At 43.2% G+C, this 17,433-nt stretch overlaps 1 long non-coding RNA gene across 1 annotated transcript; it reads right to left on the minus strand.

The window, feature by feature from the left end:
* Nucleotides 1–1,112: 1,112 nt before the first annotated feature.
* LOC308468886 lies at nucleotides 1,113–7,477 on the minus strand. The gene is made up of 3 exons (XR_013981934.1): nucleotides 7,249–7,477; nucleotides 2,826–2,975; nucleotides 1,113–1,724 (listed from the first exon to the last, which is right to left on the minus strand). It is a non-coding gene; the product is annotated as an uncharacterized lncRNA (long non-coding RNA).
* Between the last annotated feature and the right edge of the window lie 9,956 nt (nucleotides 7,478–17,433).

The following is a 17,433-nucleotide window of genomic DNA, read 5'->3' on the forward strand; positions in this document are numbered from 1 at the left end:
ACACCCAGTGGTGTTTAGTGCCTATTGGGACTGGTTGGGAGGAAATCAGGGAGACCAGGAGACCAGCAGTAGGTGTTGGCACTAGAGCCAATGACAGGCAGAGCCACCCCCTGATTGGTTATAAGAAGGCAGGTAGGAGAAGGCTGGGTGAAGGCAGATTGAGGTTGGTGGGACAATGTCCCAGTCACTCTAATGGACTAGTGTCTGCAAGGTTGTCTCCTAGGCTCTATCTCTAGCTCACAAGTCAAGGGTCCCCCACTCACCAATTTATATGCACTCTATTTCCCGCCCACTTTATTCAACTCCATCATGACCAGGGCTGAACTCACTGAAACTCTCAGGTGGGTGTCACTGACATTCTAAGAGAATGAGGGAGGTGTTCATGGTGAGTTCTGGCACCTCTTTGTCTTGGAAAGTAGCACTGGTCATGACTAAGTATTCACAGAATTGTAGTTTGGGATTTCATCACAGGTCTAATTTTAGACTTTTTGCTGAATTATCACACATATTGTTAAATCCTCCAATACGACTTGATCCTAATGTAGGTATGCGTAATTTTTGGTCCACCTAGTTGAATGCAGTTTGGAAGTGCAGTCATGCTTGAAACCCTCCCCCCAATTTTTGCAGTCCCAAATAGGCAGTAAAAACAGATTTTTGGGGCTGCTGATGGGATACCATACATGACTGTATTTGGACTAGTGAGTCTCACATGGTGCAGACCTGACCCACTACGCACAGGTATGGAGGTGGGTGGTGTATGCAGGTAATTTAAAGTATTACATACTACAAAGTAATTGAGCTTTTGCTGATGATTATCCTGCCCTTATGATTTCTGGCAGTGCTCTGTTGATAGTGTTTGATTTTTCATACTTGGCAAAATATTAGGATTTGGCATTTATAAAACTGGCATTATTCTCATATATTTCAATAAAGAAACATTCCCCATGTAATTATCTGCGGGATTTTTTTTAAAAAAAGGCCCCTGAATAGATATTAAATAAGGGGGGGGGTATTGCTTTGTTTTTGTTTTGTGTTCTCATTTTGTATTTTTATGTTGTGAACCACCTTGTGATCTTTGGATGAAAGGCACTATACAAATCATCATCATCATCATCATCATCTGGTTGTGATTTTCTTTCTTTCTTTCTCTCTCTCTCTCTCTCTCTCTCTCTCTCTCTCTCTCTCTCTGATATGAGAAGGAGGGTCCGATTTTATAGGATCCTCTCTCTGCAGAGTACTTAGCTTATAAGTTACCCAAACCTTATACATGTATACATGTTTCTAGCACATTTCACACAAAGAAATTCTATATTGCAGAATTAGTGCTATTTTTTTTAAAGAATACTATTCTTTCCCAAAAGAGGGGAAAAATTCAGTCCCCAACCTCACATTCCTTCTTTAAGCACGAGAGAGAGAGAGAGTTTAAATTGCACAAAAATCTATCAGTGTAATTAAAATATTGTAACTGAACACATGGGAGGTGATATTAAAACCATCTAGATGGTGTCATTTAAGGGCATTTGTTTTATATCTATGGTTTTATTATCAAATACCCATACAAAGGATTGAAATATAGATGTTTATTTGTCTTTCTTTGTTTTTGAAAGCTGAAAGCCAAGTCGTTTTCAAATAGCAATTCCTTTTAGTTTAAATTTGATATTCTGTCATTTTTGTTGCTGTGCAACTGAAGGATTTCTTCTGTTTTCATTCCCCACTCTCAATTGCTGAAAGACAAAATGTATACAATAAAAGGCAGATGTAAACAAAGAACTTTTTTTTTTTTAGAAGAATGAAGCTACAAGGAAATCCATTTAAAGAAATAAAAGTTATTTTGTGCCATTGCATCTCTGAGCAAAAGAAAAATCTTTCCTGCCACCTAATGTTAAGTACAGATTATTGTAACTCTCATTGGGCCAGCTGTTTGTGTGCGCAAACATGTTCATGGCACACTGATTGTAATAGCGCTGATCAATAATTTGTATTTGTAAATGAGATCATGGATGAATTAGCACAGGTGAAACATCCATATCACCTGATGTGAACTATATCTAATTTCGAAATGGAAGTGGTTCACATATTCATTTGGAAACAATCAAACGTTGAAGAACCACGTGATGAACGGTCAACAACTGGTCCGCATGTAGGTGTGAACTAGGATTTTATCTTATTTATTTACTGCATTTATATCCCACCTTTTTCCTCCAAGGAGCTCAGTGTGGCATATATGACCCTCCAGCTCCTCAATTAATCCCAAATAGCAACCCTACAAAGTACGGTAGGTTTGCCTGAGAGATGGTGAATGACCCAAGGGCTGGATAGCTCAACAACTTTTGTGTTCGGATTCTCACTTTTTGAAATATGGCAACCCTAATTATGTTAGGATTGGCAGAATCTGTAGCCCTCCTGGTGCTGCTGGGCTCTGGTTCCCATAAACCCTGGCCACTGGTTATGGTAGCTGGGGCTGATGGAAGTTGGAGTCCAACATCATCAGGAGGGTCATATGCTTCCCATCCCTCTACTAGACTATGCCATCTATACATACAGTATATATCAAATGAACATATTTTTTACACACATATGCACGCGCGTGCGCACACACACACACACTGCAATATTTAATTTATTAATAATATAGATTAATTGGGTAAATGCTATACTGGCTACAGATGTGCCCTCCTCCAATTAATTAGGGAATACTTGATTTGTTTTTAATTACTTTAAAACTAGATTCTTCAACAAACTGCAGATTGGAAACTGCTCCTTAAAGGAGGTGTTCTGTCTTCCCTCACACACAGGAAGAATACCTCTTCTGTCATGGCACCTACCACAGCTCAGCGCTAGAGCACCTGATTTGCATGCAAATTGTCCCAGGTTCAATCCCTCCAGGTAGGGTTCAGTTTGGACAATACTGAGCTGGATGGACCAATGGTTTGACTCAGCAGAAGGCAGCTTCTTGCCACCTAGGTGTGCAGCACCTGAAAACAAAGAAAACCCAAACCTGCTGGTGAAGGGAGGGTAATAATAACAACAATTACAAATGCAATCAGTGAATCAGTTAAATACCATATGATGAATCAATCAACATTTCTTTAACCAGCTTGCAACACCAATATGCATATCAGGGATGGATCTGGAAAAAGGCAAATTAAGTTTCCAAGGTCATGGAAACCTAAATTCTGCAATGGCATGTAATATAGATTGACTGCTTTCAGAAAAGTGCCAGTCCTCTGAATCCCATTCTGATCAGCTAACACCCGCCAAAGCCCAATACTATGCAGGGCCGTCTTAAGCATATCTGGCGCCATGGTACAAAGATCCCTCCTGCGCCCCCCCATTCCCCAGAGTTGTCCACCTTTTTTTTAGGGAGGATAGTGCTGCCAGCGGGGCTGGAGGAGGCGGGCAGCGGCTGGAGGGCGGCTCCTCCGGCAGGGAAGAAGTGGAGGCTGGACGCGGTTCCTCCCAGCTCAGCTGGCTGCTTCGTGCCGCAGTGGCCATGGCAGACGGAGGCTCTGGGCATGGCGCTGCTTTGGCGCTGCATGGCGGAGGTGGGCGAGGGCGGCAAGCTGATGCCGGGAGGCGCTGCATCCAGCCTCCATCTCTTCCCTGGCACCCTCCAGAACATGGTGCCCTGGCGCCGCACGTCACTAGCCTCTATGGGTAAGACGCCCGTAATACTATGTCCCTTAACTGGACTGAATGGCTCTTCACCATAATGGTGACCCCAGATGTGAAGTAAGCTTTATGCCTGACATTTTTTCTGTCTGGTGGAGTAATGTTCATTCTCAGCTAGATGTTTTCACTGTTTGGTGCAAAAATGTCCAATGTCCAGGCTTTCTTATTCTTTTAAAGGTGATCAGCATGGTGGCGCACAGGCCCACACTTTGCAATAAGACAAAGTGAGGCAAATAGGTAGAGGATTCTAAGGGCATATTCACGCCCACCCCAAACCCAGCCACTCCTCCTAGTACAGATGGAGAGAAATTCAATTTAGTTTGCATTCAAGGATTAATCCATCAAATCTCACTTTCTGAAACAATGCTTTAACTGAAACACAGGCAGCTGTTGAAATCCTCTGCAATTTGCACTTCTCTGAATTTTGCAAGGCACTCCTCAAGCCAAATAATGTGTACAAAAATTCACACACCAGGGTAAAGTGTGCATAAAATGGCCACTTAGGACAATGTAAACTATTTCTACTCTTGGTTTCAGCTGTGTTGTAAACAGGTACATGTCAAGTCATGTGCCAGCCGAAGCCTCCCCTGCTCCTATATCCAGAGTTTGAAATTCCTCAGGTGCCAGGCACATATTGAGACTGGCAGGGGTCCAGTTGTGATAGAGTTGCCATATTTTGAAGAGCATTAGAGTATATAATAACAGTTAATAATAATAATGATGATGATGATGATGATAATGCCACACATATACTCCACCAACAAAAAAACAATAAGGATCAGAACAGGCAAATATTATAAATATTCAGCCAACTCACAGTGTTTGGTTGCTTTCAAATTGCATCAGATACTGAAAGCAGCTCCACACTTGCAACAGTAATTGCATTCACTATCAGTGCATTGGTGTTACATACATGTATGCAGACCTGAGCATATAAAGGTGCATGTTTTCTTTCCTGCTTCATGTATTTGCTACCATTATGAAAGCCACATAAAGTGCAGAGTTAGCCACTCTGACTGGGCTGCTTTAGCCAAAAGTAACTACCCACCAGTCAGTGAACAAAATAACGGTTCCCCCACTCACCACTGCTGCTCTTGATGTCACAAAAAGGGGCGCTGGATCAACCTTACTTCACTCCACCTGCTGAGCTGGTTAGCCACAGGGGGAGGGTGGCAAAGCCCTAGGCATCCCCCACTCCCAGTTACCATAGCTCCTGGGCATATTCCTCTATGGCTCCCAGCCACAGGCTCTATGGATCATGTGACAGGGGAGAAGAACAACACGGTGATTACATCATGTGACAACCAACTATTGGCCAGCTCAAGTCACGTGAAAGGAGCTGGAGTAGAGTAGAAGAGGAAAGGTGCAGAGCAGCATCTCTTTATATTTTGGAAGCTTTGTGGTATGTGTATTTGCATAAACCCAGACATTTTGCTCTACAGTGGTACCTCGGGTTAAGAACTTAATTTGTTCCAGAGGTCCGTTCTTAACCTGAAACTGTTCTTAACCTGAAGCACCACTTTAGCTAATGGGGCCTCTTGCTGCCGCCGCACGATTTCTGTTCTCATCCTGAAGCAAAGTTCTTAACCCGAGGTACTATTTCTGGGTTAGCAGAGTCTGTAACCTGAAGCATCTGTAACCTGAAGCGTATGTAACTCGAGGTACCACTGTATATTGAAAATTCACTCAGAGAGAAATTTTGAGTCTGAAAAAGAGGGTGTGTCCAGGGAAAAGAGGACATATGGCAACCCGAATTTGTGACCACGTGGAGATCTCTGGTTGCCAGGCTGCCAGGTTTGTTGACTGAAATCTCCATTTGGCTGGCCCCTCCAGCTTTCTTAAGCAGGTGAGCAGAATAGTTTATTTATTGCATTTATATCCCACCCTTTTCTTCAAGAAGCCCATGCTTTATAATTGAGACTCCAATCCCTTCCCTCTCGTCCTTTCCCCACCCTCCTGGCTCTCTAACTGCCCCCAAACCAGCATCCATCCTGCCCTCCTTCCAGAATTACATTTCTTCTCTCTCAAACTTCTCCAAACTTCTCCCCAACACCACTGGGATGCATGAGTGTACTTCTTAGAGTAGGGGGATGAGGAGGAGGAGTCCGTTTTTCTTCCCTCTCTCTCTGTTTGCTACTCCCCAACAAAACTTGACCACCATCCTAATAGATTGCAAGATTTGAAAGAGGGTGGGGGAGAAAGAGTGCCGGTACTGAGTACCACCAGAATACTTAGCACTGATTTGATCATAAAGATTTGATCCAGCAAGAGAGATGTATGTAACTAGCCTCTAAAGTACATTGCCCATGTCAAGACACATTACAGTTGAACCGACTGGCTGTGTCTAGGGTGGCCTCTTATGCATAAAGCCAGAAAGAGGAACTGTATCACCAAACGAGAGGACAGAAGGAGACATACAAAGCATGAAATCTGCATGTGCCAATTTATATGCATAGATGTAAATTCATAAATAATTACTATTTTTAAAATAGAAATACGTTGCACCCCACCATAGCAGGAAAGACTGTGACCAGGTATCGTTTTTATGTTGTGAATCACCCTGAGATCTACAGATGAAGGGCAATATACAAAGTTAATTAATAATAATAATAATAATAATAATAATAATAATATGGTAATCCTGTGTGCGCCTGCTCAGTTTCCTGTCCAGCTGCTCACTGCTGATGAGCATTTTCAAGGCCCTTGTTTGCTCTGCCCCTTTTATAATTCTTTATTTTTAGACTTGGACCAGAAAGGCATTCAAAGAGAGGGGTGTCCTCTTTAATGTATGACATCTCACCCTCTCTAAATGCATTCTTTCAAGCAAATAGGATGTTATGCACATAGGAGCCATTGACTGTTGTGCATGAGTAGTTGCCTGTGACTGTAGCAGCTGGATCAGAGCCACTAATTTGCCTTGTGGGCTCCTCTGGGACTTCAGTTCCATCTTCCAGGTCTAGACTTCACTTTCATGTCCGTGCACTACATCCAACAGGTTCCAGGAAGCCCATTGTTATATTGTATTTGATTTATTTGGGGGTGTTCCTGCAGAAGCAGAGTTTGGGTGTGTGGGAATGAGCCAATGGAAGATGTTATGTTGGAACTCAGCCTGATGCTTCCTCGCTTGAGGATCAGAAACAGAAGCTTTGAAAACGACATAAAGGAGAGTTTCTCAGAGCTCCCAGGTAGTCTCCAAGGACCTTTCCATCTAGGAGTAAATCCATTTTGGAACATAAAGCAATTGATTTTAAAACAGCAGTGTGGGACTACAAAACTTGATTAAAAACTCCCCGTGCTCAAGAGAACATGCGGGTGGCGGGGGGGGGGGGGGACGGACTCAATAAACAATACATAGTAGTTTACCTCACAGTAAAATGCTTTCAGCAACACAGGGCAGCTTCATGTTTGGTAAAAAGAGGATGTAGCGTTTCATGGATACTAGGAAGAAATTCTGAATCAATGAAAGGTGGAATTTCAACCCAAAACTTTGATAACAAAACAGGACTAGGATAGATATCAATGTAGCTACCAACATAGACTCAACTAGAGCCTAATTTGAAAACATACCTATCTTACATGCATCATTAGGGAAGCAATGCCCAGTTTCCAAAACAAGAGTATTTTCTTTTTTCATTCTTCTGCCAATCCACCAAAAAAGACCACAGGCAACCAATCCATAATCGGTCTGATGTATTTTCAGGCTGCAGATGGACTCTCTCTGACTTTCTCTCATGATTCCCACAAACAACTTCATTTAAGTTGGAGTGGTGACGACATCAGAAAGACCTATAGTGAACAAGTGGGATGAAAAGAGAATTAAAATTACCGTATTTTTCGCTCTATAACACGCACCCGACCATAACACGCACATAGTTTTTAGAGGAGGAAAACAAGAAAAAAAATATTATAACGAAACAGTGGCTGTATGATTTTTGTGGTTCATGCTGTGGCCACAGACATGTGATCTGACGGTGAGTTTGGGGTAGCCCAATGCAAAAATCCTGAGGATCTATGTGGATCCGTGCTTTGTAACCACGTTTTAGGTGCGGAGGGAAGGAAAAGCGCTCAAAGACAAGGAGCACGCAAGGGGTGTGTGGAGAAGGATGCTGCTAGTAATGCAGAAGAGGGGTATAAGCGGAGAAGGCTCCTCTCCTCTCCCGCTTTGCTCCTTTAAAGCAAGCAGGCTCCCTGTCCCTCTCTCCTCCCCCTCAGCAGCTCTTCTCCTGCTTTGCTGTTTCAAAGCGAGCCACAGAGGAGGGAAGAGGAACCATGGATCCTCTGCTCACGACTGCAGCAGATCCCCCCGCCATCCATAGGCATTCGCTCCATAACACGCACAGACATTTCCCCTTACTTTCTAGGAGGAAAAAAGTTAGTGTTATGGTGCAAAAAATACGGTAAATGTGATTCAGTTATGTGTTATTTAAAAGTCTTGCTGATTTCACCTGCGTTTTATAGACCTTTACTTTATGTATGCTTGGGTTTTCAACAGTTTTGTAGGTTTCAGCTGTGCTTTAATGATAATTTTATTATGTACAACACTAAGAGAGCTTTCTGATTGAGAGGGCTTTGCAAATAAGTATGTACAAAGGAGCATGTAGGGTTGGCTCAAGTGGTGGTAATATCCAGGCTGGGATTTAGGGCAGATGTCCAGAGTCCCACTTGACAGAATGGATGAGGGAGAGGGCAAACCATATTGTAAAGAAACTGAAATAATACACATTGCAATTTAAAGGGTGTGGGGGGGGGGGAATAAGACAACTCAGTCCAGAGATTACCTAACTGTAGGGCCCAAGAAACAGGGTGACTCTGTATTCTGCAAGGCCTACCCATGCCCTTCTGCATATTTGAGACTAACTCTTCTATTTCTTCATTTACACCAGATGCTTCCTGTTTTCCTTGTGTATGGTTTTGTTTATCCTTTTTACAAATGGCAATTGAAATAGAAGGGTTAGGGCCATGGAGAAGGGTGTGGTGGTGGCTAACCCTCCCTCCTGTACTGTTGTCCCGATGGAAATCTCCCGAACCGCATTCTCCAAGCTGCTATAGGCTTTGGACCACTTTACTGATGAGATTGCCATGTCCCACACATGGTTCTCTAGCTGCTTTGATCCATGGAACTTGCAGTTTTCAATTCCCAGAACTTGCAGTTTTCAATCCATGGAACTTTGTTTCCCACCCCCAGAGAACATCTGCTTGGCACAATTATCACTGAGCAGGACACCTTTGTTTTGGAAATATCTTTTTATTTCATTGTTGCAGAGTAGTTAAATTTAGTATGCACAGTCAGATATTTTAGAATACATTGAAGTGCAATTGCACACAATTTTTGCATCTTATTGTTGTGAAGCCACACACCATTGTTAATAATTGCATATTTCATTGGCCTTGGCTCACAGATTTGGTTTTTTGGTAAAGCTTTTTTTAAAAAAAAAATACAGCTGATATAATGTGTAATGCTCATTTAGCATCTTGTCGGTATTTTTCGGCTTCTACTTTTACAAGTGCTACATAATGTTTCTTCCACATTTACAAAAAGTTGATCCTAGTGACAGCACTATCCAGCCACAGAACCGAATTACATATACTTGTTTAAAAAGTGTTACTGTTTCTACCTGTGCTTTAATGAATTAAGGTTTTGTGTATATTTGCTTTTTAATTGCTTTGCAGATTTCTAGCTGTGCCTGATCCGCAATGTTATTTGTATGCTGCTTTGAAAGTTCTTCCATTAAGTGGTTTATGAATTGCCTAAAGAAGTGTAATAAATGAAATATTTGCTTAAGAGGGGAACTACGATAGCAGCAAGAGGCTGCTTGAGCAAAATGAGTATATAATACTCATTCCATTGGTGGAATGATCAACCCCCACTCCACAGGCTATGGCTACGGCCATGGCTTTGATTCCCCACCCTCCACAGCTGCTATTTTATGAAACAGGCATGTTATATGGAATAGTACATTTCATATAGCATGCATTGGCCCTTTCTCTAGTGGTAAAGTCAGGTGTAGGATTCATCCTGGAAATGTTTTGACCTTGAATAATGAATAGAAAATGCATGAACCTAGCAATGGTTATGTGAAATACCCTTCAAGTAGCTCCATTACTCTCTTGCTCTGTATGGTCAATGCAGCCCTATCAGAATGCAGAAAAAACTGACAGGCTGCACACAGATCAGAGACGGGGGACAAATTCAATTCAGTTAGTATCTAAAAGCAAACCTACCAACTGAATGTATTCCAAAATAATACATGAACCAAAACACTGCCACACCCTTTTGAAACTTGCATTTGTTCAAATTTTTCAGTGAAGTTCTCCAGCCAAATATCGTGTATCAAAATAAATTACATTGGGGAACATGGCTTTGCAAAAATGTGTATATTAGGCAAATTGCAAACAAAATGTGTAAATGAGAAGAAATCTGTATTAAAATGTTGATGAATGTTCATAACGACTTTAAACAAGATTCAGAAAGTGATGTGGAAATTTGGAGGACAAATTGATAGAACTGCTCCTAATACTGAGGTACATAATTTTAGTGGTGAGGCTGCTGTGAAAGCTCACTCACTGCATTTTTGGCGCACACAAACCATTTTTGTCCCTGGATCATGCTCAGAGGAGTGCTGCTCTGATTTTTCAGCAGAAGCAAAATTTGCTCAGCGTTGATTGGCCAGCTCTTGCATCAGTCACCAAACCATCCCACTCTTTGAAGCGCCATACTGATTAGTTGACCTTTGTGTTTGTCACAAGGGGGTCACATTCAGCTCTTCTGGGACCAGGTTTTAAAAAGTGTGAAGATGCAAAAGTTTTAAAGAAGTGCAAAATAAATAAACTGCAAGTGTTGGAAGAGGAAAACCCACAAACTGGACAACTTGCCTCAAGGGTAAGAAGAGAATGCTCCCTTTGGGGAGCAAAGATGCATGTGAGTTTGCAGCAGAAAAAATCACAGTTGCTTTTCTCTGAAGAAATGTCTGCAGATTGCCTTAGTCTCTCTCTCTCACTCTCTCTCTCTCTCTCTCTCTCTCTCTCTCTCTCTCTCTCTTTCTTCATTCCTTTCCTTCCTTCCTTCCTTCTTCCTTCCTTCCTTTCTTCCCTCCTTCCTTCCTCTTTCTTTCTTTCTTTCTTTCTTTCTTTCTTTCTTTCTTTCTTTTTTTATATTATGGAAAAGAAAAAGATTACAAACAAAGCATTCCACTCTCCCTCCCATCCTGAAGACATAGCTCAGTTCTAAACAATAATAGCGAAATTCATACAATCACTGGACATTCTAGAAGTTGCTGGTCTCAAAATGAAGGAAAATGTTAGCATAAACACATATTATGGAATGTGGCAGGTACAGCCAGTCCTGTAGATTCTTGATCATGTGCTGAATGAATGGTCACTAATTCCCCATAAAGGACTCATGGATGTTTTTGCCTTCTTGTCACTCAAAGTTGAGTATATTCATAAAAGAGTTTGGTGTGTTCAGTGGAGACAACGAATGGTTATTATATAAACATTTAATAGGTTACTTATTAATGGCAGCAAGAATGGCAGCTAGAAATGGGAAGGAAACAATGGGTTAAAATGTACAAAACGAGTACAAGGCTGGTGCTTCAAAGGGATGAGGTGAAGCAATTTGCCTCAGGCGGCAGATCTAACCACTGCCCCACCCCACCACTGCAGCACTAACAGCCTGCTGCACTGCTGACAGCCCTGTAACCGCTTTGCCCATGCCACTGCCACTACAGCACTCTTGCCCTCACTGCTAATTCTGGACCCTCACCACTGCTACTATGTTATGGTTCAGCCATGGGCAAGGGTGCAGTTGTGGTAGTGGGGCTGGAGCCAGCAGGGATATGATGGTAGGAACAAGAAGGAGGTCTGAATCTTCAGGGGGGCATCAGCATCAGGGGAGGGCATCTTGCCTACAGTGGCAAAGTATCCCAGGCTGGGACATGGCCCCTCCCGAAAAACCAGTGCAAAAACTTTAGGTAGCTTTAGTTTCAAGCAACCTCCTACACAGGGTAGCCATTTCCATATTGTCAAAAGGAGGGAGGGAGAGCAGATTTGCATAAAATTTGCATATGGTGTTATATGTACTTATGCAGAGTTAGCCACAACTTCTGTGATAGAAAAGCAATGCATCTCACCATCATGGGAAAAACTGTGATCAGGTGACTGGTGGTCCTGCTCAAATGGGTGGTCAGGTGCAAAGTGTTGATGGGCAACCTCTGGACCCCTTTTCCTCCCCCCCCCCACAGTTTTTTATCTTTGAACCCAGACTTGGACCAGAAAATCCTTTAGCTGGATAGCCTTACGACAGCCTTTCCTATAGATGGCTGCCCTCTGTAAAGTAGGACACGTGGCCACTCTACTGCTAAACAGTGTTCGGATCATAGAAAAAAATATACAGGGAATATGTAATTCAAACTAGGGACACAGGAAGACGCCCAGACCAACTAGCCCTCTAGCTCAGAATTGTGCACATGGATTGGGAGCAACTATCCAGTGTTTCATACAAGGGTCCTTTTGCTGCGTTGTCTCAGAATCTGGGACCTTCTGCATGCAAAGCATGCAGTCATACCTTGGGTTACAGAAGCTTCAGGTTGCATTTTTTGGGTTAGTAAAGGTAAAGGTAAAGGTACCCCTGCCCGTACGGGCCAGTCTTGACAGACTCTAGGGTTGTGCGCTCATCTCACTCTAGAGGCCGGGAGCCAGCGCTGTCCGCAGACATTTCCGGGTCATGTGGCCAGCGTGACGAAGCTGCTCCGGTGAACCGGCACCAGAGCAGCACATGGAACGCCGTTTACCTTCCCGCTATAAAGCGGTACCTATTTATCTACTTGCACTTAAGGGTGCTTTCGAACTGCTAGGTGGGCAGGAGCTGGGACTGAACGACGGGAGCTCACCCCGCCGCAGGGATTCAAACCACTGACCATGCAATGAGGTTTTACCCACAGCGCCACCCGCGTCCCATTTTTTGGGTTACAGACCGCCAAAACCCGGAAGTACCGGAATGGGTTACTTCCGGGTTTCGGCGGTCGTGCATGCGCAGAAGCGCTAAATCACAACCTGCGCATGCGCAGGCACGCCGCTGCAGGTTGCAAACACTGCTGATTGTGAACGTGCATCCCACACAGATCACGTTTGCAACCCGAGCATCCAGTGTACTGTATTTGCCCACAATCCAAAGAGCAGTGCTTGCAAAGAGATACAGTTTCTCCTTTCTGTTTGATGTCGCACTACACTCTTTGGTGCCAGCTGGTGTGAAGAGAGATGACTCCAGCTTGATTCGGGTGTGAAATAAAGGTCCTTGAAGGGAACTTTTTTGTGCACCTAAATGTGCTAGGTTTTTTGGGCTTTGGAACCCTTCTCAGACAGCAACACACTGCTAAAAGGAAAATGAAAACCTTGAAGTACAGTGGTACCTCAGGTTACATACGCTTCAGGTTACAGACTCTGCTAACCCAGAAATAGTGCTTCAGGTTCAGAACTTTGCTTCAGGGTGAGAACAGAAATCGTGCTCCGGTGGCGCAGCGGCAGCAGGAGGCCCCATTAGCTAAAGTGGTGCTTCAGGTTAAGAACAGTTTCAGGTTAAGAACGGACCTCCGGAATGAATTAAGTACTTAACCTGAGGTACCACTGTAGTAGATTCAGGACATCAAAGTGCCATGTTATGAGTTGTGGTGGCAGACTGACCCCCCACCCAACCTCTGCATTCAGTGAAGTGTTAGGATTTGAGCAAACTCATACAGTACATTCATAGGACCCAGCTCCTAGGGGTTGAGGGGGTGTTTGCACCCTCCAATAAAATATTTGAGGAGGCTGCCCCTCTAAAGTTGATAGGCATTACCATTCAAATGGTGTACATGCACTGTATCATGTGAACGATTATGCAGAGTGGGGCTTCTCTGCCCCCCCCCCCCCAATATTTGATTCAAGTTGGCACCCCTGCATATATTCATGAATTTGTAGTGTCACTTGATTGACAGGTGGGTGGCCTTGCTAGGGACCTGGCTCATGAAACCAAAAAGCTTCTTCATGCTTCAGAGGGAAGTAGCAGAATGCTTGAAGGTTGCAGGAAGCCCAAGGTAAGAGAAGAACAAAACATTTTGCAGGGTGGGGAGACATAATGCGGCAAAAGAAACAAACTCTGCAAGAGTCTAATGAGGACTGAGCATGTATTGTCAGTGCAGGAGGCTGGCTGAGTGCTGTCATGTGGTGGGAAGCAGGGAGAAATCACAGGTGGGAGGGTTAAATGAATGGAATGATTGGAATCCTGAATAGAAGCACCCCACACTGCAACATTTTGTTGCAGGGTTTGCTTCTTTGAATGCATTTGTATGATTTTGAATATATTAAGTTGCCTTGGATATGTTTGCAGAAGGGGTGGAATGACAACAGCAGCAGCAGCAGCAGCAAGAACAACATCAGGTTGGAGTTAGGCTTACAGTGTACTCCTAGCTATGTTTTCTCAGAATAAAGTCCTATTGAATTCAGTGGTGCTTACTCCCAGGCAAGTTGGATTAGGATATATATATATATATACATATATATATATATATATACACACTCATTTATAGACAACCCCTCAAAAAAAGTAATAAGGTGATGCACAGCTTCAAAAGCAATGCAGAATGCAATCTTTCTTATGCTTAGAGTAGTCTCATTCAAATGCATAAGACATAAGGTATGCATCAGACATAAGTTAGCTCTCAAGTCCTTTTATCTGCTCCAAGCACAAAGTCTTGATGTGATGAGGATGAGAATTACATATCCTCCAACATTTCTCCAAAGAAAATAGGGACATCCTATTCTATAATAATGATAATAATAATAATACTACTCTGGGCGGCTTCCAACACATATAAAAACAGAATAAAACTATATAGGGCTGCCCTCATATGTCTTCTAAAGGTTGTAGGGTTACTTTTCTCCTTGGCTCAGGGGTCACATAACTCCATACGCTCCAACATTTCTCCAATGAAAATAGAGATGTCCTACCATACCCTCCAACATTTCTCCAATAAAAATAGGGACATCCTAAGGAAAAGTGGGAACTTCTAGGATCAAATAAAAAACTGGGGTGGCTTCTGTAAATTCAGGGTGTCCCTGAAAAATAGGAACACTTGAAGGGTCTGTGATTACAACAACAATAAATTGATAAAATACTCTCATTTCTTTCTGAGCATTGGACCTGATAGTGGAAGTGTATGATGCTGCAGCCTAAACTTATTCTCCCAAGAGCAGTCACAATGTTATTGAATCTTTAGAATCTTTGCAGGATCGGGGTCTTCACCCACCCACCCATTCCACAGTCATTACACAAGCATTCTCCAGCCAATAGACCAGAAAGTCTCTACAGTAATTGCACTTTTAGGATATATGATAGCCACAGCAGATCCTTATGAGTGATTGTAGGATAAAAAAATATAGTGAATGTTCAGCAGCCAATTTTAAAAAACCACACACACAGAGAGAACCACAGTCGCTCAGCTGTTTTTAATTTTATTTATTTTTAAATATCAAAAGCAATTATATGTAAAACGAGTTGCGAAATCATGTCTGTATTAAAGCCATGCCTTAAGCAGCATGCCTCTACTTCTGAAAGGAAAAGAAGGGAATCAATGCACATTGTTAACATCTCAGAACAGATTTCAGCCTAAAAATAGGACTTGGTCCAAAAATGACGAGTGGGTTGGATTTTGATGGATGCTTTATGGCGCGGATGGAAGGAGGCCTTCTGCTGCACTTCGCTGACATTCTTCTGAGTCTTCAGTCTTCTCTTTTAAGCAGTGGTGGCTAACCTTTACCCACCCCAGATGTTGCTGGCCTACAATTCCCATCAGTCCTTGCCAATATGGCCAATATTCAGGGATGGTGGGAATTGTTGTCTAGGACCATCTGGAGAGCTTCAGGTTTCCCCATCCCTCCTTTAAAGTACAGTGGGTGGTATCCAGAGAAGTGCTTCTGCTAGCCAAAGGACAGGTTGTGCAATAAAACTTCCCCTTTCTCTCTCCTCTCCCTCCACCCTTGTGTTTTTTTTTAAAAATAGTAATATATATCAGAGTTAAAATGCTTTGAAGCTGAAGCCACCCAAGTCCCACCACCCGTTCTGTCTGATCCCCACATCACTAGCATTGCTTAAACAAGTAAATGCAAAGGTCCCATTGTTAAGGGGGGTGGTGGACGTTATTTACTTACAGTTTCTTCCTATTTCCAAGGATGGCTTCAGATTCTAAGCTTAGATGGTGGGAGCTACTTCTCATGGATGCCTCATGCAAGGGAGAGCAGGGAAGAGGAAGGAGTGGAACATATGAGTTTAGCAAGAAACCACAAAGTATAGTTTTCCCTGACTGTCTGTTACTCTCAACCTTACCCTCTGCTGAGTGAAGGAAGGCAAGGTAGTTTGTACCCAACAGATTTATCCCCAACCCTCCAGAGCAGATTTGGTAGGGTGTGGGGGCACATAGGAAGAGTATGGGGGAGGGGGGTTATTCCATTGCAGAAGTAGAGATCTTTGTGCCAGTAGAAGCACTTAGCTGAAAACCAGAGCCGTAGCTAGGTGATCTTGCACCCCTGGCAGTACCATCCAGATTGCGCCCCCTAACCATGGACAAATTAGCTCTTCTTTCCACCTCTCCTCCAACCCCCCCCCTCCACCCATTCAATTCACCCTCTATTTAAAACCTTTTCTAAGAGGCAATAATCAATATTTTTATTTATAGACATATTTTAAAGCCCATTTTGTGCTCCCCCCTCGCCTGCACCCGTGGCTGGGCCCACCTCATCACCCCCTAGTTACAGCCCTGCTGAAAACCTCCTTAGATTTTAGGATAGACCTGTGTATTGTTGATAGCAACCACTCCGGTATTTGTTTCCTAAGCAACGTCTCTAGAGGGGGAAATTAACTGGACTACAACTCCCATCATCCCTGGTCATTGGCCATGCTGGCTGGGACTGGTGGAAGTTGATGTCTAGCAACATCCGGAGGAATACAGGTCCCCCAACCCTGATGTAATGCCATGCTGTGCTCTTTGAAGGATAAAATAAGAGGAAAGAAAAAGGGCATTTTCATGCTATTGACTTAAACTGCATTAACAGTTTGGGGGCACTTCCACACTGTATATTTAAAGCAGAAATAGACCATTTTACACAGGTGTAACTTCCCCAAAGAATCCTAGGAACTGTCATTAGTTAAGGGTGCTGAGAGTCCCTATTCCTCTCACAAAGCTACAGTTATCAGTCTTCTGAATGAGAGACTGATTGTTAAACCACCCTGTGAATTGCAGAGCTACAATTCCCAGGGTGGTTTAACAATCAGTTCCTGTTCGGGAGGGGGGGGGGACTCTATAACTGTAGCTCTGTGAGGGCAATGGGAGTTTCCTAGCAACTCTCAGAACCCTTAAAAACAACAGCTCCCAGAATTCTTTTGGGGGAAGCCATGTCTGTTTAAAGTGATATCACAGTACTCCAGATTAAACTTCCCCTATATAATCTTCAGAATCATAGACACATAGAATTGTAGAGTTGGAAGGGACCGCAAGAATCATTTAGTGTAACCCCCTGCAGTGCCCCCGACCTGGGGCTTGACCATAAGAGTCTCAGGCTCTGCAGACTGACCTGTTCCAGCCATAAAGGGACAGGGGTGGGAATACGAGTTGGCATTTCCATGTTGTGTGGAATAGTTGCTGCAAAAAGCTTGCATGCATGGGAAGCACCAATTCCACAGTAAGCACCCATCAAGTACCCTTCATCCCCTATCAGGTACGGAGAACCTGC

Source organism: Podarcis pityusensis (genome assembly GCF_964106645.2).
Source record: "Podarcis pityusensis genome assembly, chromosome: Z".
In the NCBI taxonomy this organism is placed as follows: Eukaryota; Metazoa; Chordata; class Lepidosauria; order Squamata; family Lacertidae; genus Podarcis; species Podarcis pityusensis.